Source organism: Marmota monax, unplaced genomic scaffold (assembly GCF_021218885.2).
Source record: "Marmota monax isolate L192 unplaced genomic scaffold, Marmota_monax_Labrador192_F-V1.1 WCK01_AAM20220418_F8-fsc00081, whole genome shotgun sequence".
NCBI lineage: Eukaryota > Metazoa > Chordata > Mammalia > Rodentia > Sciuridae > Marmota > Marmota monax.
In genome coordinates this window covers 7,231,640-7,258,427 of record NW_026695234.1, presented here as the reverse complement: position 1 = coordinate 7,258,427, position 26,788 = coordinate 7,231,640, and the positions used below count along the sequence as shown (strand labels likewise).

The following is a 26,788-nucleotide window of genomic DNA, read 5'->3' as shown; positions in this document are numbered from 1 at the left end:
CCTCCGTGAAGTGGGATCTTTTTCTGTTCCTGCACTAGAATGTGTGTGTGGCACGACTCACATTCCCTGACATATTTATGAGTTGAAGTTACTCCATCGTTTTTTATGTATGCCTTCTCTCAACAAGTACATGATCAGCCTGGTATAGGCAGGGGCTGACCCTCTTCCCGGTCAAGCCCTTCCTGACTACCCACTTCCAGGGGTATCTTTCCTACCTCAGATCCTCACTGCCCATTCAGATACTGGAGCTAGCTTGCATGGATGTTTGCTTCCCGTTCATTCCTTCACTCATTCCCTCATTTATTCTGTGGGCTAGATGACAGTGGGCCTGGACACCCACCTCACTGACTTGGGTGAATCTCTGGACAACTCCTCACTGCAATTGCCTCCTGTTTAGGACGACACAAGGACCCATCTGTCAGTGTTTGTGGATGCATTTACCATCATCCCAGGTGCCAAAGCCAAGGGACAGGTGTCCAGTGACTGAATTAGCATTCTTTGAGAACACACATGACCCACATGGTCAAGAGGGCAGCAGACAGACTCATAAACCCTTGTATTTGCCACCCCACCCTCCTTTTGTTCCTTTTGCTATCTCATTCCCTTTCCTGCCCCACCCTGGACCTACCTTACAGTGGGCACAGAGTAAACATTCACAAACATCTGTCCGCTTCGTGGATGTGAGGTTGCATCCTCCATACTGCTTCTGGGACACTTGGCTCTTATGGGCCTGGAGTTAGTCACTAGAAGGTCCTGGACCTGAGCCAGACATTGGCCATTCCCACTGCCTGCATGGCCTGGAATCACAGGGCAGGAGGTGACTGCAGCAAGGCAGTGACAGGCCATCTTAGAATTTTCACAGGCATTGTCAACCTCTCTGGCCTGGAGTAGCAGCAGCAGTCCCAGCCCTTCCATGGGCAGTGGTATAGGTGCCCCAGGTCCCACCCAACATCTCACCTATCAGATGGCCCCTCTACCAGCCTTAAGGTCTTTCTCTTGGGGTCTGAAGAAGTCCAGCCAAGCTCAGTCCTGCCTCTTCCAAGAAGCTAGGTGCCCGAGTGCATTTGGTGCTCTCATCCAGGTAATTGGCTCCAGGATTCCAACTCAACCATCTAAAATTAATCCTAGTATCATGAGGAGGACAGCACAGGACTAGGACACATGACCCCTGGGCTCTGTGCTCAGCAATGCTGATAACTAGCTGAGCAACTGGGGACAAGGTACTTCCTTTACCAAGCCTCCCTCTTCCTTACAAGCTGCAGGGTGTGTACCTGCCCGCTGAGCTATCCTCCAGGTTCAAAGGTGAGTGCTACTTGTGTACTGGGATCAATGTGGCCTTTCTCAACCAGCTTCCAGCCAGAAAGTCCTTCCCCAAATACAACCTCCTCCTGCAAAGTAAAGTCACTCCTTTTCTGTCAACCTCTGGGTTAGAAGCAAACCTTCCCTGAAATGAGAGAGCTCTCATTTCACTGTTGTAGCCAAGAGTTGGATGGGGAGTTGGTGCTAGACCAGAAAGAAAAAAAGATGAGTTTAATATAGATGGTTCCTTTCATCCTTCAGAACTCAGACTAAATGTCACCTTTCAGAAAGATTTTTTCTGACCACTATCCAAGCCAGGTCTCCCCAACACTATGATACACACCCATTTTTCTCTATCACTGCATCATTCACACTCTGTTGATTTCATCTACAGCAATAACATTCCCTGTAAGTTATTATTTGTTTAATATTTGACACCATATTGTTTTTTTATTGCTACTATAGCAAGTTATCACAAAAACAGTGGCTTTAAACAAGGCAAACTTATTTTCTTGGAGTTCTGGAGGTCAGAAGTCTAAAACCTATTTCACTGGACTAAAGGTTTTGGCAGGCCTCCATTCCTTCTGGAAGCTCTAGGGGAGACACATTTCTTCACTTTTCCACCTTCGGGAGGCTGCATGCACTTCTTGGTTCATGGCCTTCCTCCCTCTGTAAACCAGCCAATGTAGCATCTTCATATATCTCATCTCTTCTCTTCTCTTCTCCTCTCCTCTCCTTTCTCCTTCTCCTTCTCCTTCTCCTTCTCCTTCTCCTTCTCCTTCTCCTTCTCCTTCTCCTTCTCCTTCTCCTTCTCCTTCTTCTTCTTCTTCTTCTTCTTCTTCTTCTTCTTCTTCTCTCTCTCTCTCTCTCTCTCTCTCTCTCTCTCTCTCTCTCTCTCTCTCTCTCTCTCTCCCCTGCTTTTATAGTCACATCTCCTATAATTCTTTTAAGGACACTTGTGATTACATTGGGTCTTCCTGAACAGCCCAGGATGATGTCTCTTATAGCAAAATTCATAAGGGCATCTGGTTCTATGAATTAGGACAAGGACATCTTTGAAAGCCACTAAGCAGACTACCACAACCTCCCCCACTGGAACATAAACTGCAAGAACTTACAGATTTTGCCAGCCTTTTTTAAATGGAATTTTCAATGCAAAAACACTATAAATGATCGAAAGAAATACGAAAGAAGAAAGTACAAATCATATGGTAGAAGGAGTGGTTCTTGTCCCTGTCATCAACGCAGGTGAACAAAGTACTGTTTAGGATTCTTTGCCTTTCTTCTGCAAACAAGGCAGTGTGCCCTAGGAAATGTGATCTTGAAGATGGAGTGTGACAGAGGACAGGGTTCTGACAAGGAGAAAACTGCTGTGCAACACTGGGGAGGATCTCTGGGTATCCTGGAGGCCCAGCCCAAAGCAACTCACCTGCTATATAACTTGACAAGATGTGCCAATGTCCAGCTCCATGATTCCTGACATCCCAGCCATGGTGAAATCACAAGGAATGCATGCAAAACTGTCCCACATCCAACAGGAAAACTCATAATCTGGCATCCAAAAAAATACAACCATAATGAAGAACAAAATTGATCAATTAAAATCAACTCAAAACTGGCATAGATGTTAGAATTAGCACTCCATGATATTAACCCAGTTACCATGACAGTTTTTTCTATGCTGAAAACAAAAATGTAGATACCAAAAAAAAAAAAACATCCAACTGAATATGTATGTGTGTATATGTATGTGTACCAGCAATTAAACCCAGGGGCACTTAACCACTGAGCCACATCCCAAGCCCTTTTTATTTTCTATTTTAAGATAGGGTTTTGCTAAGTTGCTTAGGGCCTCCCTAAGTTGCTGAGGCTTGCTTCAAACTTGCATTCTTCCTACTTCAGCCTCCTGAGCTGCTGGGATTACAAGCATGCGCCAATGTGCCTGGACCAAGTTGAATTTATAGAAATAAAAATTCCAATATGTAAAATGGCAAATACACAAGGTAGAACTAATAGCAGATTAAGCATTGCAGAAGAAGATATTAGTAAACTTTAAAACAGCAAAAGAAAAAAATGAAACAGAAAATAGAATTTTTTAATGAATAGAGCATCAGCAAGCTGTAGAACAACTTCAGTATAGACATATTACACACTCACCCCACACACATACATGTATGTGTGTGTGTGTGTGTGTGTGTGTGTAATTGAGTCTCCAAGGGAAGAGAGGCAGAAAAACATATTTGAATAATGGCCAATAATTTTTCAAATTTGATGAAAATTATAAATTGACATATCCAAGAATTTGCAAGAACCCCAAGCACAAGAAACAGGAAGAGAACTACACCAAGGCTCATCAAAACCAAACTACTCAAAATCAGTGATAAATCCTAACAGAAGGACAAGAAATGCTATGTACAAAGGGACAAAGAAAAGGGTGAGACACCCACTCTCACAAGGCCAACAAGAAGACCAGGGAGGAATACCATTAAAGTACTAAAGGAAAAACAAGGTTAACTCCAGAATTCTGCACCCAAGAGAAACATCTTTCAAAAACAAAGCAACACAGAAACTTTTTATATATTTTTAAAAGCTGAAATAAATCCATTATTAGTAGACCCACACTATAAGAAATATTGAAGCTCATCCATTCTGGGGAAGGAATATCTTCCAGACGCCAGAAGAAAATATGGGTCTGCACAAAAGAATGAAAAGAATCCAGAAATGATAACTGGGTGGTAAATATGCTTCCCTTTTGCTTAAATATCTGTATAAAATAATTCATTAAACAAAAAACAATGGCAATAGAGTACAAAATTGATAACTTAGGTAAAAATTTGTGATGTTAATAACACAAAAATGGAAGGGATACTACTGTTACAATCTTATACCATATTTTAAATGGTATAATATTTCTTGATAGTAAACTATGATGAGATAAAGGTATTATAAGCCCCAAAATAGCCAATAAAATAAAATAATTTTTCAGTTAATAAAATAAAATGGAATCATTTTAAGAATCAAGAATAGAGATTTTTAAAATGAATGGAATCTTAGAGACATATAAAACTCTTAAGGGTTGGATCTGGAATTTCCCCTAAAACCTCATGTGTAGAAGCCTTGATTTCAAGGCAGCATTGTTCACAGAAGGAACTCTTTGGAAGTATTGGATCATAGGGCTCTGACTTCATCAATGGGTTCATCCATTGATGGATTAATAATTTGATGACATTATAATGAGGTGTAGACACTAGGTGGTGGGGCCTAGTTAGAACAAGAAGGTCACTGGGGGCATGTCATGGGAGGGTACACCTAGTCCCTGGTCCCTTCCCCTTCTCGCTCTGCTTTCTGGCTGCCATGACCTCAGTAGCTTTCCTTGTTGTTTGAGTCATATCCTTTTAGGATTGCTAAGTGTCTCTTAATAGATTAACTCTACTAATTATTATATCATGACTTTTTCTATCTCTGATAATTTTCCTTGCTCTGAATTGTACTTTACCTTTAGTATCATGACTTCTGCTTTCCATAGATTGTCTACCATGCTGAAGTCTAAAGAAGTAAAATCGTGTGATCACAACAATCAAAACAAAAAACACTTGATAAAATTTCATGTCCATTTATAATTTTTAAAAATCTCAGAGAAATTGTAAGGTGGAAAACTTCCTTCTTTAAATAAAAGAGTGCAAAAAAAATCCTATAATTAACCAGTAGCATTATACTAAATTGTAGGCAAGTAAATGCTTTCCCCCAAAATTGAATATAAAGAAAGGCTCTCCACTCCCAACACTCTCAATCAACATGTGACTGGAAGCTCTTAGCCAGTGTAATAAGGCAAGAAAAGGAATTAAACTACATATGCATTTGGAAAAGAAAGAAAGAAAATTCGCTATCAATGACATGACCAACTATGTAGAAATCCCAAGGATTCTACAAAAAAAACTCTTAGAATTAATAAGCTTAGTAAGATTATAGTGTGTAAGATATACAAGTCAACTATATTTCTATGTGCTAGAAATAAACACATGGGAATCAAAATTTAAAATACAATACCATTGAAAATCACTTATAAAAAAATACTTAGTTGTAAATCAAACAAAACATGTACAGTACTTACATGTTAAAAACTACTCTTGTTGATGAACTCAATCAACTAGATCTAAGCAAATGGTAAGACGTCAGTGTTCATGGATTAGAAGGCTCAACAGAAATGAATAAAAATATTAATTCTCCCCAAATTAATATCATTGCTTTAACAGAATTTCTACCAAAATCCTAGTAACATTTATATAGGTACAGAAAAGACTATTATAAAATTTATATTGAAAGATAAATGAACTAAGAATAGCTTTAATTTTAAAAAAGAAGAGGAAAGAATCAGCCTACTTGATTTCTACACTAATAGAGCTATAATAATCAAGTCTGTGTGATATTGGCAGAGAGATAGACACAAAGATAAATGGAACAGAATAGAGAATCCAGAAATAGATCCACACAAATATGCTGAATTGATTTATGACAAAGGTGCAAAAGCAATTGAATGGAGGAAAAATAGCCTTTTCAACAAATGGTGTTGGAGACATTGGACATCCATAGGCAAACAAAAAGAGCCTTGACCTAAATCTTACACCTTATACAGAAAGTAATTGAAATGGATCACAGAATTAAATGTAAAATGTAAAACTACAAAATATTTAGGGGAAAAGGGGGAAGAATAACTAAGGCTAGGCAAAGAGTTCTTAAACTTGATACTAAAAGAAGGTTGAAAAAGGAAAATTTGATAAATTAAATTTAATTAAAAAAATCTTTTGCTCTTCAGAAGACTTTGTAAAATGATTGAGAAGAAAAACTACAGAGTAAGTATGTCTACAAAGTACATGTATAACAAAGGATCCTATCTAGAATATATGAAGAAGCTTCAAAACTTAACGGTTAAAAAAAAATCCAATTAGAAAATAGGCAAAAGACATGGAAAGGCATTTCCCCATTGAGGATATACAGATGGAAAACAAGCACATGAAAAAATGTTCAACATCATTACCCTTTAAGGAAATGCAAATTAAAACTACAGTGAAATATCACTACATACTCATTGAAATGGCTAAAACTGTCAAAAATGGCTAAAATTGAAAAGATAGTGACAATATCAAATGCAGATGAGAATGTAGAGAAACTGGATGACTTACACATTACTGATGGATGTGTTCAATGGCAAGACACTCTAGAAACCTGTTTAGCAGTTTTGTTGTGTTTTTTAAGCTAGCTTATGACTACCGTACAACTCAGCAATTGGACTCTTGAGTATTTATCTCAGAGAAAGGAGGACTGTTGCTCACACAAAAATCTGTATATGAATAGCAGCCATATTCATAATAGTTATAGGCCAGAAACAATAAGATGTCTTCCAGCAAATGAATGGTTAAATAACCATGGTAGATCCATACCATGGAACACTACTCAGCAACAAAAAAGAACAAACCCATTCCTTCAGGGAATCATGGTGGGTGAAAAAAAGCCAGTCCCCAAAGTTAGACACAGCATGATGCCATTCATGTAGCACTCTTGAAATGACAAAATTGTAGAAATGAAGAATAGATTAGTGGTTGTCAAAGCCTAAAGAGGAGTGGGTGTTGCTGTAAAAAAAAAAAAAACCAACATGAGGGATCCTGTGGCAACGAAACTGTTTTGCGTCTTGATTGTGTGACGTACAAGGTGTGATGGTGTATTCAAATTGGGAGAAACTGATTAAAAAATACATGTGACCTCTTTGAACTATTTCTTGAAAATGTATATGAATTTGAAGATAACTGCAATTATGTCAAAATAAAAATTTCATTAAACATTGTTTCTAGGGGCTGGGGTTGTGGCTCAGCGGTAGAGCACTCGCCTAGCATGTGCCAGATCCTGGGTTCAATCCTCAGCACCACATAAAAATAAATAAATAAAGTATTGTGTCCAACTACAACTAAAAAATAAAAATAAATAAATAAACATTGTTTCTAAGCTGGGTGCAGTGGCACATGCCTGTAATCCCAGCAGCTCGGGAGGCTGAGGCAGAAGGATTGCAAGTTCAAAGCCAGCCTCAGCAACTGAGGGAGGCCCTAAGTGACTCAGTGAGACCTTGTATCTAAATAAAATATAAAAAAGGCCTAGGGATGTGGAACAGTGGGTAAGCATCCCTGGGTTCAATCCTTAGTACAAAAAAATAAATAAATATTCATTTCTAAGACAACAAATACAATGACCACATATTTTATGACTCCATTTATATGAAATGTCCAGAATAGGCATATCTATAAAACATAAAAATGATTGCTTAAGGTTGAAGGTGGGAGGAAAAAGGAATGGGGGTGGCTGCTAATGGATATTAGGTTTTCTTTAAGGATAATAAAAATGTTTTAACACTAGATTATGTGATAGCTTCACAATTCTAAATATACTAAAAACCATTGAACTGTACACTTAAAATGGGTGAATTTACACTGTGTAACATGTCTCAATTAAACTGTTAAAAAGAAAGAAAGAAAGCCAGAGTGGTTGTGTTATATCAGACACAGTAAACTTCAGTGCAAAAAAAAAAAAAAAAAAAAAATATATATATATATATATATATATATATATATATATATATATAAAACTAGGGATTTTTCTGTTATTTCATAATGAAAAGGATATTAATTTGTTAAGAGGACATGCATCTTTAAATATTTATGTATCTAATAAGAAACTCAAATGACATAAAGCAAAACCGGATAGAACTACAAGAAGTAGTGGACAAATCCATAATTACAGTAAAAGATTAAAATATATTCATGTGATTCTTAATGACAAGTTCATAAAATGTCCTAAAAATACCTCATTAGGCAATTTTGTCCTTATGAATATCATAGCATGTACTTACACAAACCTAGATGATATAGGTCAATCACTCATGTGGCTGCTTCATCCAATCAAGATGCTGTAAAGACAGAGATGTTTGACACTGCTGCCAGCATAACACAGAATACTGTTTTACAGTAAATTATTTTTATGTAAACAGAAGTAGTGTGCTCTAAAGTAATGAGGAAAAGTATAGTGTAATAGAAACATAAGCCAGTAACATAGTCACTTATTCCCATTACTAAGTATCATAAAGTATATATGTGTTATACCTTTATGCACCTGGCAGCACAGGAGGTTTACCTGCACCAGAATCAACACAAACACGTTTAATGCATTGCTCTATAACTTTATGCTGCTAAAATATCACTGAGTATTTTTCAGCTACATTCCAATCTTATGGGACCACCATCAAAACATGGTCCATCATGGACCAAATATTGTTTTCTTGTTGTTACTAAGTTATGCAGTGCATGACTTAGTAATTGTTATGACAAGTAGGCAAAAAATAATATAGAAGACTTGAACAGCAGTGTCAAACAAATTGATCCTATTGATACTATAGAACTCTCCATCCAACAATAGCACAATGCAAATTGTTTCAAGTGCACAAAGAAAGTCTCATAAGATGGAACATATTTTCTATGACAAACAAGTCTCAGTAAATATAAAAGTTCAGCAAGACTGTTTTCTCAATTTAACTTGATGAAATTGGAAATTAATAACAGAAGTATCTCTGGAAAATCTCCAAATACTTGGAAAATAAATAGCATACTTCTAAATAACTCATGGATCATGAAGAACTCAAAATGGAAATTAGGAAGTATTTTTAGCTGAATAAAAAAAAATAAGACACAGCCTAATCAAAATTGTGGGAAGCCACTAAAGCAGTACTTGGTGGAGGAAAGAGGGTTTCATAGCACTAAATGCCTGTGTTAGAAAATAAGGAATGAGAAAATCATCAAATCAGATAATTCAACCTCCCCCTTAAGAAACTTAGAAGCTAAGAGCAAATAAGTAAACAGTAGAATAAAACTTACTCATAAATATCAGAACTGAAGTCAATAAAATGAAAAACAGAAAAAATAAAGAATATCAATGAAACCAAATTTGCTTTTTTGAGAATATCAATAAAATCAGTAAATCTTTAATCAAGCTGATCAGTAAAAATGAAAAGGAAACACAAATTACCAACATAAATAATGAGAAACATTGCAGCTGTACAGATCCCACATTGAACAATAATATGGGCATATCCTAAACAACTGAATACCAATAAATGCTGCAACTTAGAAAACTGAACTGAAAAATAGAAATTACCAACTCCAACTCTCACTAAAGAAGAAACTGTTAACCTGAAACAATTTATATCTATTAAAGAAATTAAATTTAAAGTTAAAAATCTTGTAACAAATATAGGTCAATCACTCATGTGCCTGCTTCATCTAATCAAGATGCTGTAAAGACAGAGATGTTTGACACTGCTGCCAGCATAACACAAAATACTGTTTTTCAGTAAAATATTTTTATGTAAACAGAAGTATCCTCTAAAGTAATGAGGAAAAGTATAATAAATACATAAGCCAGTAACACAGTCACTAAATATAAAGACCAGTTTGGTTCATTGGTGACCTCCACCAAATATTTAAAGAAAAACAGTACTAAATTTTAATTGCTATTCTAGATAACTGAAGAGAAGGAAATACTTTCCAATCCACTCTATTAGGCCAGTGTTACCCATACATTGGAATCAGAAAAGATAGTACAAAAAAGAAAGCTATGCATCAATATCATAGATGAAAGTATTCTAAATAAAATTTTAGGAAGTTGAATCTTATAATATGAAAAAAATGTGAAAAAAAAATAATTATGACTTAGTATGATTGAATCCAAGAATGCAAGGTTGGTTTAACACTCAAATTTTGTCAATCTAATTCACTGTAGGAACAGATATTAAAAAGAAAACCCACATGCTATCAAGAGATGACATAAAGCATTTGATAAAATTCAAAATCCATTCAAGACAAAAAATCACACCAAAATAAGAATAGAACTTCCTGAACCTGATAAAAGGCATCTCTAAAAAAGAGTCATGCTTCCCCCTACATATAGCACCAAAATCAAGAATAACAAGGATTTCTTCTTGTTTACTATCATGCTGAAAATCATAGGCAGTATTAAGAGTAAAAATAAAATAAAAGAAATCAACATTGGAAAGGAAGGAGAAAAATTGTCTTTATTCACAGACATGATTGTTCATATAAAAACCCAATAGAATTTCTAAAAACTACAAGACTAATAAATGGGCTTATCAAGGTTAAAAATCTGAAATAAATATGCAAAAATCAATCGATTTTGTGTACTAATAATGAAAAATCAAAAGCAGAGATTTAAAAAACTATATTTAAAATAGCTTCAAAAGTAAAATATTTAAAGCAAAATATTCCAACATTTTAAAAGACAAGTACACCAAAGAAGGAAATATTGCTGAGGGAAAATTTTAGACACTTCAATAAACAGACATGTATACCCTCTTCACAAGTTAGGAGATTCAATTTTGTTAAAATGCCGATTCTTTCCAAACTCATCAGTAGATTCAATGTACTAGTAACTAACAACTCAATATGCTTTTTAGTAGAAATTGACAAACTTATTCTAAAATTTTTTATGAAAATTCCAAAAAAAAACCCTTAAATAGACAACAAAACATTGATAAAGAACAGCAAAGTTAGAGGGTTAGCACTGCCTGCTTTTAAGAGTTATTATAAAGTTGTACTGATCAAAATTGTGAGACATAGGTAGAAAGACTAAATAAATAGGGCTATGCAGTAGGATAGAGTTTAGAAATAGACTTAAATATGTTTTACACACACAAAAAAAACATTGATTTTTGATAAATTTTAAGGGCAATTCAGAGGAAAAAATTTCATCTGTTCAGCTGAATGTATTAGAGCATGTGGATATCCACATGCAAAACCACAAATTTTTAATCTATTCCAGAGACTATATACAAAAATTAACTGAGAAGAGTACATAGATTAAAGGTAAAATCAAAACCTTAAAACATCTAGAGGCAACCATAAGAGAACATCTTCATAATCTTGGGTTAGGCAAAGAATTATTAGCTACAACTGTATAAAGGAGCAAGTTGGTAAATTGAATTTCATCAGCATTTTAAACTCCTGCTCTTCAAAGACCCTGCTAAGAGAATGAAAGGAGAGGCCACAGACCCAGAGAAACTATATCCACATCATCTATTTAATGAAGGATTTGTATCTATAATATATAAATACCTCCAAAACTCAAAAATAAGAATATAAATAACTCAATTTAAAACGAGTAAAAGGTTTGACTTCACCAAAGAAGATATACAGATAAAAAAGAAGCATATGAAAAGATATTCAACATCATTATACATCAGGGGATGGCAAATTAAAACCACAGTGAGATACTGTACATCTCTTGCAATGGATAAAATCCAGAAGTCTGAACACAGTAAATGTTGCCAAGGGTATGAATCAGTTGGAATTCTCATACATTCTTGGGAAATATAAAATGGTACAACTAACTTGGAAAGCAGTATGGCAGTTTCTCAAAACTTGAAACAACCACCTAGTACACGATCCAGTCATTTCTCTCTTAGGATTTTACTCAAGAGAAGTGAAAGTGTATACCCATAGTAAGACTTCTACACAAATGTTCACAGCAGCATTATTTGTAATAGTCCCAAATTGGAAATATCCCAAATGTCCATCAATTGGTGAATGGATAAACAAACTGTGATATATTCACAAAATGAAATACTATCAAAAATGAAAAGGAATGAACTATTGATATATACTACAACACAGATGGATCTCAAAATAATTATGCTGAGTGAAAGAAGGCAGGCAGAAAGAGTGCAGACTGTATGCTTCCTTTTATATAATTGTAGGAAATGCAAATGAATCTATAGTGACAGAAAGCAGATCAGTAGTTGCCTAGGGATTGGGGGTGGGATGCAAGAGGGATTTCAAAGGGGCACAAAGAAATTTTAGGGGGTGATGGATATGTTCATTATCTTGCATATACATATGTCAAAACTCATCAAATAGTACACTTTAAATATGTTCAGTTTATTGTATGCCAATTATGTTTTAATAAAATGAAAATAAGAGGTAAAGGGTTCGTGAAGATGTATGGGAGCAGTACAGGAGATGAGTATTCTATCCCTCCCTCTCCCTGAACCTAACTTCCCAGTAATGGCCTGGGGGTGATGGAGGGTCAGGGGGAGAGAGAGAGAAAGAGAAAGAAGGAGAGAGACAGAGAGACAGTTAGAAGATGAAAGACACTGGTACTTTGGCCATTCCCAGAGCAGCAAGTTGCTTTCCTATACTTCTTATCCATTACCCTGCTCTCTTTCCATTGCCTGTGTATTAAATTGATGAGTGTCACAGTTAGCAGGTACCTGTGAGATGGTGAAGTCGTGCAAGAGGCAGTAAACATTTGATGAACACTGTAGTAGTCTAAGAAATGGAACCAATCAGTGCTTTATATATAAAGGGGTGGGTTAGATATTGGCTCACACAGTTATGGAAGCTGGATGCCCCAAGATCTGCAGTTGGCAAACAGGGGACCCAAGAGAATTGAGAGTATAAGTTCCAATCTAACAGCAGATGTCTCACGTCCCAGTTCAAGACAGTTGGGCGGAAGTTCCCTCTTCTTTAGCATTTTTGTTCTATTCAGATCTTCAGTTGATTGGATGAGGCCCATGACATTAGGGAGGGCAATCTGCTTTACTAGTTTACTGATTTAAATGTTAATTTCATCCAGAAACACCAGAATCACGTTTGGATAACTATCTGGGCACTTCATGGCCCAGTCAAGTTGATACATAAAATTAACTATCACACTCACCAAGGGAACTCGTTTGAAACACATGGGCAGGGTGAGGGGAAGTAACAAGGAAGTAACAAAAACGCTTGGGACCAGCAATAGCCAGGAGCCATTTCCCTTATTAGGCTAATGGTATCTGGGAGGGAGAAGTCACCAGAACCTGTCAGAATGGAACATAAGATTGGAGCAGAATGGAACATAAGATTGGAGCAGACAAACCATAGCCCAACCAGAAGAGACCAAGGGAAATAAGTAACTTAACCTCATTCTTCTCCTGCCAGCCAATCTCTATATGGGTTCTTCCAGTTAGCCAGGCAGAAATAAAGGATCCCATTAATGTAGTCTATTATGGTTTGGATCTTAAATACTTCCTACAGGATATGTGTCGTAGGCTTGATTCCCCTGATGATGGTTCTGTTGTGAGTTGGTGAAACTTAAAGGAGGTGGGGCCTACTGGAAGGAAGTTAGGCCACTGGGGACATGCCCTTGAGAGGGATATGGAACACTGGCCCCTTCCTGTTTCTTTGATTCCTAGCCACCAGGAAGTTAACAATCTTCCTCTATCATGCATTCATGACATCATGATTTTGTCCTGTGCCACAGGCCCAAAACAACAGGAAAAAGCAACCATGGACTGAAACCATGAACCAAAATAAATCTTTTCTTCCTTTTAAGTCAATTTTTCTCAGGTAATTTGTCACAGTGATGGAAAGATAACACAGAGTCCATATAGGTCAGTCTTTTGGGGTCCAGAGCAGGGCAGAGAAAGTTGGAGAGGTCAACAAGAAATATACAGTGCACCCCATTGGAGATGAGGACACTAGTCTCAGATCACTAATTTAACAATTAGAAGAAACAGAACCAAACTGGCTTTTCTGATGATGAGTCCTAAATTCTCCTCTGCCCCTCTTGCTGGCTGGCCTGTTCCTTTCTTCCCCTAAAGTGGGTGTATGAGAAAGTCTTTTGCCACTGTGACCAAAATACCTGAAAGGAATCTCAGAGAAGAAAAAGTTTATTTGGGTTTCATGCTTTCAGTCCATGGTAGACCAACTCCATTGCTCCTGGTCCAAGTGAGGCAGAACTTCGTGGTGGAAGGGTCTGGTGGAGGAGTGCAATTCAATTCATGGAAACCAGGAAACAGAGAGAGAGGGGGGAAGGGGAAGGAGTCAGAAGGAAGAGGAATCCTTCCAGGGCACAGTCCCCATGACCCACTCCCTCCAGCCATGCCACATCTGCCTACAGTTACCACCCAATTCATTCAAACCAAAAGGGATTGATTAATCTACAGCTCTCACAATCCAATCATTTCACCTCTGAACATTGCCACAGTAACACAGGAGATTTTTGAGGACACTTCATATCCAAACACTAACATTCCATCCCTGTTCCCCAAAAGTTCATGTCTATCTCATAATACAAAATGTCTTTAGTCCACCTCCAAGGATCCCATCGTCCTAGCAGTTCCAGCATTACCAAAAAGTTCAAGTTCAAAGTCTCCTCTGTGACTCAAGGCAAATTCTTGGCTATGAGCCCCTGTAAAAATCAAAAGCAAGTTACATACATCCAATATATAGCAGCATGGAGTAAACATTCCCTTTCCAAATGGGAGGAATAGGGTATAGAAAGAAGGGATAGAACAAAAACAAGGGCAAAACCCAGCAGGACAAGCAGGTCCCTAACTCCATCCATAATTCCAAATACAGCATCTGAGACACATGGCCTGTGATGTGCTCTCCAAAAGGACTGGGCATCCCTGATGTTTAGCCTTGTAGATGCAGTATACTGTGTTCTCCTCTAGCCTGGCTGTCTCCAGGACCAGCAGCTTTCCTCAGCAGACAGTCTACATTTCTGGTATCTCTCTTAATTCCTGGGGTCTCCATTCCAGCTTCAGCTTTGCCTTTACAACTTTAAACATTGCCCCCTGTGGGATATCCTGCAGGGATTCTGACCCTGCTACACTTTGCCTGGCCTCCCAGGCCTTCCTTTGAAATCTTAGTAGAAGCCTCCATGACCCCTTAACTGCAGCAACCTGCATTCCTGCAGAACTAGTACCATGTGGATGATGCTACGATCTGCTGCCAACTCACTCAGTAGCTGAGCTCCCTGGAATCACGGCTTCACTGGCCTCTGAGTACCTGGGGAGTTCAGTAGAGAAGAGCAAATTTCTAGGCCCTGCTATGTAAGTAGGGCACCCCATGGTCTCTTTTCAAGGGAATTTTCCCTTCTACACCCTTGAGAGCATGCAGTTTGTGTGGGCTTGCAAATTCCTGGGATATCTTGAAGCCACCTTTCCTATTGTCTCTGTGCCAAGTACTTAGCCTCTCTGTGGGGCCTTAATCTCTTCGACAAGCCACCTTTCTTGGCCTCAGTTTTACAAGCACTTTTCTGGTCATAGTAAGCTTTTTAAATCCTTTAGCTCTACTTTCTTTTTTTTTTTCTTTTTGTAGTTGTAGATGAACAGAATGCCTTTATTTTATTTGTTTATTTTCATGTAGTGCTGAAGATCGAACCCAGTGCCTCACACATGCGAGGCAAGTGCTCTGCCACTGAGCTACAGCCCCAGCCTTAGCTCTACTTCCTACTCTTGATTCTCACAAGACACCTGGCTTTTTAAAAACTACCAGCAATATCCATGCCACCAACTGAATATAGATTGCCTTGAATTTTTTTCCAGATTAATTAGACCATCACCTTTAAACTAAGCCTCACACAAAGCCTCAGGGTATGGGCAAAATGTAGATAAGTTCTTTGCCAGAATAGAAAATGAATGGCCTCTTATCTAATATCCAATAGAGTCTTTATTTTCCTCTGAAGCCTCAGGAGCACAATCCACATTCTTATCGGCATTCTCATCTTCTGGACTGCGACCAGAATTGTCCATTAAGCTCTGCTTACAACATTCTAAAGCTTTTCCGGCTGGCAACTCTAAGAAATACATAGTGCACCCCATTGGTGCCAGCTCCAAAGCCTTCTGAGCCATGTCCTCAGGTTAGTCAGCACTAACCCCAATTCTCAGGCCAATTTCTGTGTTAGCTTTTTGTCACTGTAACCAAAATACCCAACAAGAACAAATCAGAAGAGGAAAAGTTTATTTGGGGCTCACAGTTTCAGTCCATGAGAGACCAACTCCATTACTCTGGACCTAAGGTGAGGCAGAACGTCATGGCAAAAGTGGGTGGTAGAGGATCCACTACTGAACTCATGGAAGAGGGGAGGAGGGTGGGGGTGCAGGGAGGATGAACCCCTCCAGGGCACACTCCTCGTGACCACCTCCTGCAGCCCCACCCCAACTGCCTACAGTTACCACTCAATTAGTCCATTCAAACTAAGATAAACTGATCTCATAGCTCTCACAGTCTAATCATTTCACCTCCAGAGACACCAGGCTCCTTCCTGCCTCCAAGCCCTTGAACAGCACTTCCCTCTGCCAGGGATACCCTCCTTCTCACTCTTCACTGGGTTCACTCCTCACTTTCCTTCTCCTAAACACCTCAAGTCCCCGCCCCCATTTAAATTCAGGCCCTTTGATTCTTCAGGCCCCCTGTTCATTTCCTTCATAGTCTACTGAGTATGGGAATTAGAAGGGCTACCTTTTGTTTAATAACTGGCACCCCCACTGGCTTTTAAATTCAATTAGGGTAGGAACTGTGTCTATTTTGCTCACCACTATAAACCCAAAGCTTCACACAGTATCTGCTATATAGGAACTGATCAATAAATAGTTGTTTAGTGAATGTAACACCTGCCTCTGTGACAAATCTTGAACCTGAGTAAGAGAGAGAGTAGATATGAGGTGTCGAGAAATGCAAAGAAGCCAGGACTTCTCAGTAAAGATTTGGGGAGCACCTCTCTGCTTTATAGAACACCTCCCCCATTACAGATCCAAAGCTTTGGATTTAGAATAATTAAACCTTTTATTTCCTTGAGAAAATTGCAATCCCTTCAGCAAGAGTAGAGCTTTTAAGGACATCAGTTACTTTTACCTTAGGGTGGATGAGTTTATTGACTCCTTTGATCCTTTAACTGGTGCAAGAAAGAAAGGGGCCCAGGGGGGAGGGGAGAAAGGGCCACCAAGAAGATTAAAAAAAAAAAAATGGTGGAGAGTGAAGAGGGAGGGCAAGGCCCTGCCTGGACGCATTGAGGAGGTGGAGTCTCCAGCCTTGAAGATTCATTTGGCTAGTTGGAGAGCATCAACTCTAGGTGCCAGGTGCTCCGTGAACATTTCTCCTAATCCTCACAAACCCCAAGAGCAACAGGAATATTCTCCATAGTACCCGAGAGGCCCTCAAGGCTCATGAAGGCAGTGACTTGCCCACAATTGCAGCTTGATGCAGTGAGGTGGAATTGGAACCTTGGTCTCTCTGAGACGCCAGGTTTTCCCCTCTAACTTGACAATTCCTTCCAAAAATCATAGAGAAAGACATAAACTTCATCCTCCCTGAAGCAGAAGGACAGGATGGATTCAGCCCCAACATTCATTGGAGAACAATGGAAGTTACAAGCTGAGAACCCAAAATATTTAATAACAATAGCAAGAACAATCATAATAAAAGTACCAGTAATAATAGTCAAAGCAGGTGCTTATGAAGCCCTAGGGCCAGGCGCATATTAAGTGCTTTCCACAGATCCTCTCATTTATCCCTTACATCAACTCTCCATCAGTGTCTTTATTATCCTCGTTTTACAAAGGAAGAAGCCACAGTTCAGGGAGGTTAAGTACTTCCTCCAAGTTACACAGCTGGTAAGTCAGGAGGCAGACCCCAGAGTTCAAGCTCTGAGTCTGTTCTACCCCATGCATGGAGCTCAGCCCCCCCAACTCATCCTCAGATGATGCTCTTTCTCTGGGGGAGCTCCTTCACCCCTCCCCAAACAGCTGCCCACCACCTGAGGCGCATGGGGGGGCCCTCCTCGCCTCCCCTGCACCACCCCACAGCCATGTGGGCAAACACCCTGCTTCTCCCCAGGCAGGGGACGCCCGATTTGCATAACTTAATTAAATTCTGCATTCTCGTTTTCAGAGGAGCAGGCCTATGAAGGATGCTGAGTGCATGGTCTTAAGGCAAATCAACGCGGATGATGAAAGAGCCTATTTCGGTTAAGCAAATTATGAGGAGGCGGGCGATGTCCTCACTCTAATAATTTCCCGTGAATTATTTATATGGAAACTGCAATTACATCGGGCAAAACAGTGTTGTGTGCATAAAGCTCACTTAATTACCCAACCACCTGTTGGGACACAGGGTCCTGCGCCAGCCTGTTTCTTCCCCCAACAGTTCCTTTCTCTGGGAGAGCAGGGGACCTGGGGACTTGAGGCAGGAGGGGCTGTGAGGAAAATTATGTTTGCAAAGAGAGGAGGCACATTCTGGGCTTGCAGACCTGGGTCCCCATCCTGGCTGCCTGTGTTCCAGCCTGAAACTACACTTCCCATTCCCTAGGGCCAGTAGTGGCCCCTGGCCAGGCAGAGCCCCTACCTTGTTCCTAAAAGGGCATGGAAAAGCAAGAATTGAGAAAGAAGACGAGAGGAAGAAAGAAACAAGCCCCACACCCTTCCCTACAAACCCTTTAACCGAAGCAAACGAGACTCCTTTCATCAGTGCCCGGTTGTTTAACTGGAAATGAGGGTTGCCATGGCAACCATCCTGTCACATAGTATTTCTTACCACTTGCCAGCGGGAGAGGCGTTGATGTGTAGAGGAGAACCCTGGCTGGGTGGGGAAGGTCGGGAGTGGGGGTTGCATTGTTTGTGATCCATTTGCTGAAACACAAGGTCACATAGGCCTGTACCTAACCTGGGGCATCTCTGTTCATCTCTCCCTTTCCTGGACCATGGGGGAGGGGCCTGGGGATAAACATCTCTTCTACTTACCCCCCTGGGAGAAAAACATTGTAAATGTCAGAAATGTGATGGAACTGTCAAAAATACATGAAATCGGCGATAGAATAAATGGTGAAACCTACCTTCTTCTTTGTTCTGTGACTGTAAAAATCATGATGTTTTCTTCAAGAAAAAGTGAAAACAAAGAAAATTGATGACCCCTGAGAGAGGCTGGACAGGAATCATAAGTGTCTGTCCCAAGATTGGGGGAAGTAGCCCTCCCTTTCCACCAGTGCTGTAATCAAGATTGGTCCAGGGCCAGCCAATAGACCTGAGTCTGGTCAAAAGGTGGAAAGAAAGTAAGAATGTCAAGGAAGCTCTGGGCCTGGGGCCCTGGATGTACGACGGGGGCCTGTTAAAAACAGCTTGATATTGGATGTGGCTGGGGATGGGGAATCCAGGGTTCTAACCTCCATCATCACATACTGCCCTGTGACCTTGAGAAGCTGATTGACAGTAGAAAGTTTTTAGTTAGCTCTCAAGTTCAAATACAGTGATGGTAATACTCTGATATATTTCACAGTTAATGATACTCGTAGTAGGAGGATGAAATATTAATTGTGTTTAAATAGTTCCGCATAGAGATAGTTTCCACATATGGAGCACTCAATGTAGCAAGCACTAAAGTTGAGCTATATATGTTTATTATGTGTCCCATCTTTTAGACTAAGAAACCAAGGCTGATAAAGATTAATTTCTTTCCAGTTCTAGGGATTAACCCAAGGGTGTTTTACCCTTAAACTACACCCATAGCTCTTTTTATTTTTGACTTTAAAACAGGGTCCCACTAAGTTGCTGAGGCTGTCCTTGAACCTGTGATCCTTATGCCTCGGCCTCCCCAGTAGCTGGGGTTACAGGTGTAACCCCACAGCACACCGTTGGTAGAGGTTAAGCAATATACCTAAACTACAAAGTTAGAAAGCAACAAAGCCCACCTGGAAATCCAGATCTTGCTGACTCAAATTTCATGCTCTTCCTGCTCAGAAGAAGTTTGAAGGTCATGATCCAAGTTCTCTGAGAGTCAAGCTCCTGGCCCACATTGCTACTGTAGTTGGTCTCCATCCAGTCTAGTACCGGCTGCTTAACAGAAATGAAATGGAGTGTTTTTTCTCCTTTAAAGATTTACCATGTATAAATGTATGAGAATATTAAAGGCAACAATTAACTTTATTGGAAACCTTATATTCTCCAGCCTCATTAGAGCTGCCAACAAGATCTATTATTAGTATTACTATGCAGATACTGTAATAAAAAGGGTATTTAAAGTGGATAGTTTGGCAATGAAATAAAATAGCTTTTCTCTCTCTTTCTTTTTCTTTTTAAGATATATGTGTGTATCAGAGATGGTCTCGAGCAAGGCAAGAGCCCCATGGGACCTGAGGAATGAAGAGCTCATAAAATTTCCCTTCCCACCATGGCAGACAGCTAGAAGAGTTGGAGGTGGGAGGTGGAGGTCATCAGAGCCCTCCAGCCCCGTGGCAGGCCTGCCTCCAACACCATTTGGAAGAGCGAGATTTCTGCAAAAGAGAAGACCCTGCTCATCAGAGCAGAAATGTTCCAGAGGGTCCAGCTGCTGTCTTTGCACACTGCTGGGTCTAACTGCATCCCTCTTGGCGGCTGCAGTTTCTTTCATCTTATCCTCTCATCTTCAAAATGATGGAAAGCCAGGGAACGATTCCTCCCCCGCCCTTCTTCCTCTCTTCCTCTATTTATCCCACATCCCCTGCCATGGTTTATGGAAGTTTAGAAACAAGAGGAGCCTTGCCTTTTTAATCCTGGAATGCCTCCCCTGCTAGCTCAAGCCTTTCTCCAGCCCCTTTTTAACTCAGAATCTTTCTGGATGAAGTGGGAATTTCTCCTGGACCTGCCCAAGGAAGCACCGGTGCTCAGGTTTCCCCACTCCTCTGTGCTTGCTTCCTCAGCACAGGGACGCTGCTGCCCTCCTCCCAAGACTATGTGTCCGTCTCTTCCTGCACGGTGACCATCCCAGAGCTTGGTGAGCAGCAAGTGATGCCCTTCACTAAGAACTTGGGATGAGTAAGCCAGGAGGAGCAGCTGGTATCTGATCCTTGGCACACTGGAAGCACCCCTGGTGTTTTGCTGAATGGAAAAGTCTTAGCTTAATTATAAGCTCAGTTCTCATGTGAGGGCTCACGGAGCCAGGCTCATGCTATGATTACTACTCTTTCTCTTCTTACTAATAGCTACCACTTATTGTATGCCAAGTGTTTACTTATTGAATCTCCATCACCATCCTGTAAGGTAGATACTTTCATTATCTTCATTTTGTAAATGAGGAAATTGAGACTTGGCCAGGTGCAGTGTCGCATGCCTGTAATCCCAGCGGTTTGGGAGGCTGAGGCAGGAGGATTGCGAGTTCAAAGCCAGCTTCAGCAAAAGCGAGGTGTTAAGCAATTCAGTGAGACCCTGTCTCTAAATAAAATACATAATAGGGCTGGGGATGTGGCTCAGTGGTGGAGTGCCTCTGAGTTCAATCCCTGGTACCCCTCCCCCGCTAAAAAAAGAAAGTGAGGTTGGAAAGGTAATATACACCCTGTTGGAGGGCAAAGAACTGTCACAGTGCTGAGGCAGCCACAGAGGCCCCACTTTACTGGTTCTTGCAATCTCACCAGGAAGATTTCTGCCATGACACTCAGAATAGCAGATAAGAGTTTATTGAAAGGGTATGGGCAAGGGAAGGGGAACATTCTCAAGGGATAGAGTGGGTCCTCCCTCAAAGGAGAAGGACAGCATACCCCCTCCTGCCTTCCACTTTCACTGGCGGCCTCAGAGAAGTTTCCAAAGAAATTTTCCCAGGTCCATCTCTTTTGACTAACAGCAGAATGACATTAGATTTTCAAGGTCCCACTGTGCAGGATGACTCTAGGTCACTTTGGCCCTTCCTCACCAGTTCTAATTAGAACCTGTTCTTCAGATTTTATAGTTAAGGTAAATTCTTATTACCCTGAGTTCTGGGATTTGGTCTGTGTAAGGGTCAAAACCCCCAACCACACACACATACACACACACACTTTCAGGATAACTTGTGATCTTTTTATCAGCGTTTCAGGCCTGCATTTCTCCTGTAGATAACAGGTTGTTTGCTGAGTAATGTAACATCCTGTTGATGTGAGCCAGGTAGGGTTGCAGGTAAATTGCTTTTTTAAAAAAGAAAGCATGTGGGGGGTCAGCACAGTGGACCAGGTTTATAAACTATTCCCTTGACTTCATGTTCCCAGTGCTCACATCTGTCTGCCCCTAGCCTCCCGCACCCCCCACACACACACCATCACCGCTGGCCTGGACCTTTGCCGTAGTCTTCTAGCTGATCTCCCTCTATCCACCTGGATGCCCTGCAATTCCCTCTCCACATGGCTTCAAGCTATACACCTGTTGAATTTGTTCTCTTCTTTGTACCTCAATGCCTTTGCACTATCTACTCCCCCCATCTTCTTAAAATGCTCTTCCTCCGTATCACCTCTTCATCATCATTTAGATTTCAACTCAGAGAAGACTTACCTCCCCACCTTCTCAATCATGTATAGTCTACATACTATATCCCCACATCTCCAAATCTACAGTAGTATATAGCACATGGTAAGTGCTCAGTAAATGTTTCTTCAATAAATATTGTCAAACTAGCCCAATGTTACACGCTGATGGGGATTGGAGCATGGGGTCAAATTCAGGCCTGTCTTACCCTTGACCACAAAGTATGCTTGTGTGTAGTTTGGTGGTTCAGAGGAAGAAAGAGTGAGATAGGAGCTGCTCAGAAACACAGACAACTCACCAAGAGTCCAGAAGTAAATTCTTCACAGGAATTAGAATTAGAAGACGAGTTAGAGCGACAAAGAGCTATCTTGTTAGGAATTTACAGCAAAATAGGGGTGCACCGAAACCTAGAGGAAGGATTTCCAGCACCGAGGACTGGTTATTGAATCTCTAACACGAGCCAACTGTGCGACCAGAGTTCCAGGCTGACTGATCCGCCGCCCGTCATGCAGCCCGCCCCGTGGCTACAGACGGCGGGGCGCCGCCGAGAAGCGACCAACAAGCAGAGAGAAACAGTGCTACGGATTCTGTGGAATCCTTCCGGCTGTGCCCTCACTGAGCTTCGGGCTGAGTTCGGGATTTGAGACGGGGAAGGAAGCGGTCCAGTTATATCTCCCACAACGGGAAACTCCACCAAGGAAGCCAGCGGCCACCATCTTGGAGAGCTGACGTCACCACCACCACTCTCCGACAGATTGCAACAATAAAACAGGTGTGTGTTACTCAGCCCATCTCCCATACAGTGAGGAATTCGCATAAAATCTCTCCCAGGCTTTCCGGGGGAGGGATTATCAGAACGAGCCTGCATAGAGACGCGGGGAAAGGTAGAGACACCTGACCTTCAACTTCCCCTCCCATCAGCGCGAAAACGAAAACTGTCTAGCCAGCACTGGGGGAGGGGCAAGCGGAAAAAATCAAAACAATATGGTGCCACGGTCCCCAATAGCCACCCTCCACACCCAGCAAACTGCAGGCCCAGAGGACAGTTTGAACTGCCAAGAGGCATCACACAGGGGAAGGCCAGGCTAGCAGGAGAAACCAGGGGATGAGAGGCCAGGCCCTCGCGACTGGGCGGCTAGAGATCGCCCGCCCACTGGCGACCGACCGCCCGCCCGCTGCCCGCGTGACTGGGTGTCTGGAGACCGCCCGCCGGCCGGCGACCACCCACAGCCCCCGCGACTGGGCGGCTGGAGACTGCCCGCCCGCCGGCGACCGCAGGGCTAGACCCCAAGGTGTGGCCCAGCAGGTACGGCACAGAGACTCTAGGAAGAGGTCTATAACCAGGCCTTCATGAAGTAGCTAACCGGGAGCTGAAACCAACCAGAGACAGACCAGTCCCACCCCTCCCTTCAGACACTCCGGCAAGGAGCCTGGGGCCCGCCATAGCAGAAAGGTGATGTCACCGGAGTTCGGCCGTCAGAACTCCTTCCCAGCAGAATCCACTTAAGCAGGCATAGTCTACCACCACAAAGGAGAGACAACAGAGATATACAAAACCAAAACAAATTTATAGGAGAGAGCAGAAACACAGCAATCAAACAGAGCTGGAAAGTAACGTGAACATCATGAAAAAACAAGGGAAACAAGGATTACAAACAATGCAGAACAACTTAAATCTACAGGAGGACCTAGAAGCATCAGAAACATGGATAGGGAAAGAACTCAAGGCATACCTAACTCAGATGGAACGGAATATTAGAGAAGACATGAGACAGCGAGTCCAAGCAATGAAAGTATATTTTGAAAACGAATTAAACAAACAAATTCAAATGGCAAAGAACAAGCTTTACTAGGAGATAGAGATCTTTAAAAAAAATCAAACAGTAATCCTAGAAATGCAGGAAACTATAAACCAAATTAAAAACTCAAACGAGAATATTACAAATAGGCTAGATCAAGTAGAAGTCAGAACATCAGATAATGAAGACAAAGTTTATCAACTTGAAAAGAATATAGTCAACACAGAAAAGATGCTTAAATCTCACGAGCAATCTATTCAAGAGATATGGGATGTCATAAAAAAACCAAATTTGAGAGTCATCAGGATAGAAGAAGGCATAGAGGTTCAAACCAAAGGAATGGACAACCTATTAAATGAAATAATTCTAGAAAACTTCCCAGAGATGAAAGATGGAATGGATTGCCAAATCCTGGAAGCCTACAGGACCCCAAACATCCAAAACCGTAATAGACCAACTCCAAGACATATAATTATGAAGATAGCCAACATACAGAACAAGGAGAGAATATTAAAAGCTATGAGAGAAAGGAGGCAGATTACATTCAGGGGTAAACCAATTAGGTTAACGACTGATTTTTCGTCACAGACTTTGAAAGCAAGAAGATCCTGGAACAATGTATTTCAAACGCTGAAAAATAATGGATTCCAACCAAGAATACTGTATCCAGCAAAATTAAGCTTCAGATTTGACAATGAAATTAAAATATTTCACGATAAACAAAAGCTAAAAGAATTTGCAGCCAGAAAACCAGCACTGCAAAGCATTTTGAGCAAAATACTACAAGAAGAGGAATTGAAAAATAGTGCCTAAAACTAACAGCGGGAGGTATCTCAATAAAGGGGGAGAAAAATAACCAAAGAGGAAAAACTGGCCACACTAAAATAAATAAATAAATAAACATGACTGGAAGTACAAACCATATTTCAATTGTAACCTTAAATGTTAATGGCCTAAATTCACCAATCAAGAGACATAGGCTAGTAACCTGGATCAAAAAAACAAATCCAACAATATGCTGCCTTCAGGAGACTCATATGATAGGAAAAGACATACACAGGCTGAAGGTGAAAGGTTGGGAAAAATCATACCACTCACATGGCCCTCGGAAGCAAGCAGGAGTGGCCATACTCATAGCGAATAAAATCAACTTCAAACCTAAGTTAATCAAAAGGGATAAAGAAGGACACTATATACTGTTAAAAGGAACCATCCACCAACAAGACATAACAATTATCAATTTGTATGTACCAAACAATGGTGCTGCAACGTTCATAAAACAAACTCTCCTCAAGTTCAAGAGTCAAATAGACCACAACACAATAATTATGGGTGACTTCAACACACCGCTCTTGCCATTAGACAGATCCTCTAGACAAAAGCTGAATAAAGAAACTATAGAACTCAATAGCACAATCAATAACCTAGACTTAACCAATATATATAGAATATATCAACCATCATCAAGTGGATACACGTTCTTCTCAGCAGCACATGGATCCTACTCAAAGATAGACCATATATTATGCCATAGGGCAACTCTTAGTAAATATAAAGGTGTGGAGATAATACCATGCACCATATCTGATCATAATGGAATGAAACTGGAAATCAATGATAAAAGAAGGAAGGAAACATCCTACATCACATGGAAAATGAACAATATGTTATTGAATGATCAATGGGTTACAGAAGACATAAAGGAGGAGATAAAAAAAATTCTTAGAGATAAATGACAATACAGACACAACATACCGGAATCTATGGGACACAATGAAAGCAGTTTTAAGAGGGAAATTCATTTCCTGGAGTTCTTTCCTCAAAAAAAGAAAAAACCAACAAATAAATGAACTCACACTACACCTCAAAACCCTAGAAAAGGAAGAGCAAAACAACAGCAAATGTAGTAGAAGACAAGAAATAATTAAAATCAGAGCAGAAATCAATGAAATTGAAACAAAAAAAAAACATTGAAAAAATTGATAAAACTAAAGGTTGGTTCTTTGAAAAAATAAATAAGATTGACAGGCCCTTAGCCATGCTAACGAAGAGAAGAAGAGAGAGAACTCAAATTACTAACATACGGGATGAAAAAGGCAATATCACAACAGACACTACAGAAATACAGAAGATAATTAGAAATTATTTGAAACCCTGTATTCCAATAAAATAGAAGATAGTGAAGATATCGATAAATTTCTTAAGTCATACGATCTGCCCAGATTGAGTCAGGAAGACACACACAATTTAAACAGACCAATAACAAAGGAAGAAATAGAAGAAGCCATCAAAAGACTACCAACCAAGAAAAGCCCTGGACCGGATGGGTATACAGCGGAGTTTTACAAAACCTTCAAAGAAGAATTAATACCAATACTTTTCAAGCTATTTCAAGAAATAGAAAAAGAAGGAGCTCTTCCAAATTCATTCTATGAGGCCAACATCACCCTGATCCCGAAACCAGACAAAGACACTTTAAAGAAAGAAAACTATAGACCAATATCTCTAATGAACTTGGATGCAAAAATTTTCAATAAAATCCTGGCGAATCGAATACAAAAGCATATCAAAAAAA

At 40.3% G+C, this 26,788-nt stretch overlaps 1 long non-coding RNA gene across 1 annotated transcript in view; it reads right to left on the bottom strand.

The window, feature by feature from the left end:
- Positions 1 to 26,788, bottom strand: part of LOC131423949 (uncharacterized) — a 45,210-nt gene that overhangs the window by 7,174 nt on the left and 11,248 nt on the right. The window contains exons 2-4 of the long non-coding RNA XR_009226173.1: positions 19,858 to 19,999; positions 2,729 to 2,850; positions 629 to 797 (exon numbers count right to left, since the gene is read on the bottom strand). This is a non-coding gene — a long non-coding RNA (uncharacterized LOC131423949). The remainder of the gene's footprint in view (positions 1 to 628; positions 798 to 2,728; positions 2,851 to 19,857; positions 20,000 to 26,788) is intronic.